The sequence below is a fragment of the Bombus impatiens genome, unplaced genomic scaffold, assembly GCF_000188095.3.
Source record: "Bombus impatiens unplaced genomic scaffold, BIMP_2.2 scf_0142, whole genome shotgun sequence".
NCBI lineage: Eukaryota > Metazoa > Arthropoda > Insecta > Hymenoptera > Apidae > Bombus > Bombus impatiens.
Window position 1 is genome coordinate 1,032,212 of NT_176561.1, and position 2,924 is coordinate 1,035,135.

Genomic DNA, 2,924 nt, shown 5'->3' on the forward strand with positions numbered 1-2,924 from the left:
TCTCTCACTCTCTCTTTCTCTCACTCTCTCTTTCTCTCACTCTCTCTCATTCTCTCTCTCTCTCTCTCTCTCTCTCTCTCTATTTCACGATGCTTGTTGGTCCTTCTCTCGTCTTGCCCTTTCTCTTTCGTCGACGAAATTCCTTCTTACAGAGCGTAACACACGCCTAGACGACGTAGATCTTTGTAGTCTAGCTTCCACTTAACAGCGCCTCGTCTCATCGCGTGCACATCCACCTGTTTATCCGCAGCAATTTATACCGCGATGGAAGCAGTCTGACAAGCGATGCAGTTTTACGAGATCGATTACCAATGGTGATAACGTTCTAACGTTGGATTTGAACCTTTTTGAGGCAGATCTTTGTTTTAATCCTGTGACAGTGCTATAAAGTAACGAAGAATTTTAAACGAACCTTTCAGAGAGTAATTATATTTTTGCGAATAAGATTTTTTGCGTTTTTGGTATCAGATTTTCTATTCTATAGATTTTCTACACGTGCGAAACATAATATATATTATAATACTATATATATATATTGTAGTTTATTAGTCGTTTTATAAATTTCGGTAACAAGTTCTGTTGTCAAACTTTATCATTATTGTATGTATTTAAAAAAAAAAAAAAAGGAAATGTAGAATTTCTGAAGCGTAAAGCGAAAGCGTTGGATAGAATTTCCGAGAAACAATAGTATAGTCCCGTATCGAGTTAGACTCCGGGGCACCGGAATTCATCGTCTTATCCGTTCTTTTCTTCATCCGGACCGACTCGCTCCTTCCCGGAGCAAGTCGAAAGTCAATAATCTGGAGTAATCTGTCTTTCCGGCAGAAGCTATTTTCATTGTACTCGAGATCCACAGTGAGTCACGGTCGGCGTGCGTTAATCAACTAAAAGCTGGTAGTCTGAGTTTACACACCGCGTCTCAATAGCTACTATCGTCTATCTCTCATACCGATAGCGAAGCTTCTCTCGAACGTCGGCTAGAAGATGCAGATACGTATGGGCATACAATCAAATTGCCTTGGTAATCATATGACATTAGTTGATTACGTTGACAAAACTCAAACTCCTTAGATCTTTATGTAGGATTGTATTTTTATAATATTTTTTTTTCGTACGATGTTCATGCTCGTTGTTTAATTTTAGTGCGTGTAATTCCTTACAAAAATTTACTTCTAATGCGTCGTTACCGATACTTGAGACGGAAAACTTAAGACTTACAGAAGTAGCCAAGTTTCCTGCGAAAGATCCTACTTAGTTGCATAAAGTATTATCGTCGTAAGGACGAAACGGTGAAGAGCTCTCGGAATCTCGAAGGGATGTTCTGCCATTTTAGAATCTATAAAAACTTCTTGCTTAAGAACCGACCGTAGTTCGTAATGGAACTCGTAAAATGCTTATTTCCTTCGCAAACCTCCTTTGCATCAACTCTCTCTCTCTCTCTCTCTCTCTCTCTCTCTCTCTATCAACAACAAATAATAATATTGATTACATTTAATAAAAATATCAAATGACTTGGAAATAGTTTACGGTTGTTAATAAAAAATATCGCATTTGTATGAAACGACCACGAAAGGGTAATCGCAATTCATTATCATAAACGATACTGAAATTGTTGTCCATTCGCTGTAGTACGAAAGAATATCATTACGTTAAGGTAATTTAAAATTTATTAATTCATATAAGAGTATAATCCTAATTCCAATATGTATATAGGTCAATAACAAAAAAAAATAAAATACAATATATGTTTTAAATTACTTTTCTATAATTTTATGACACATAAATTGACAATTTCAAAGCGTGCTTTATTATATTTGAAAGAATCATACATTTAAAGGTTAAGTATACTCGTTCAATCATTTGTATTCAATCAAATGCAATTGAATTCAACATTTATTTATTCGATCGTGGCGAAGAATTATTCGCTTCATCAAATTTATCGAAAGTTTTACTTAAACGGTGTGCGAAGAGCAAATAAATCGATTTCAACGTTTGTAAATGGAAAAGAAAGGACTCGGCTATCGAGATCGAACCGTCAATAGCGATTTCGTATTTACGAGGCATGAATTTTACAACTCGTTCAGTGTAACGTGATTATCAGAATTCCGAGCCCCGACTGCAACCCCGGACACGTTAGCGTGTCGAAAACGTGGACGCGTATGGAACCGCTCTACACGCTCTATTTCCCGGCATGCATAATACACGGTACAGGCGAGTTTACATTCCCGACGCCGAATCGAAAAAGTTTCGATTTTCACATCTATTGTCTGTCGCGACTTTTCGAAAAGCCGCTATCGTATTATACGTGTAGGACTTTATCAGAGAAAGAATAATTTTTTCAACTATTATTCGATAATAATAAGATATCGCGTATATAGAAAACTAATACATATAGAAAAATTGTAATGAGATAGTGTTGAAGATTAGGATTTCATCGATTTCATCATATTCTGTTCTTCAAGCAACGTTTAAAAATGTTTAATGATTTGTCAGACTTACCTTGTTGCTTTATAAGTGTTTTAGCACAGCCTTGTAGACGGGGATCCTCATGAATTCATAAATAAGATTCTATTAAATAAAACAATACTCTCTAATAATATTTTCAACAATATGTTCAAGTGTTTCTTTAGTTAGAGTTAAATAAACGAGGAGTCTCGTAATTTTCTAAATTGTTCAATTTTACAAATACGCTATTTACGTAGATTTCAAAAAATCTCAAACCATTCATTTTCTCTGGTTTTTTAATTCTAGCGTTAATGAATTGATGTAACGACACAAATTATTTACTCGTGAAACTTTCTGAAACATCACGATCTCGACCGCAATAAACGTCACCGACGAGACGCCTTAAACTTCCTGTTCCTCTTCACCACAATAATTCCCGCGACTTTCAGTTTCGAAACGAGGGACCAAGAGCGGAAGCC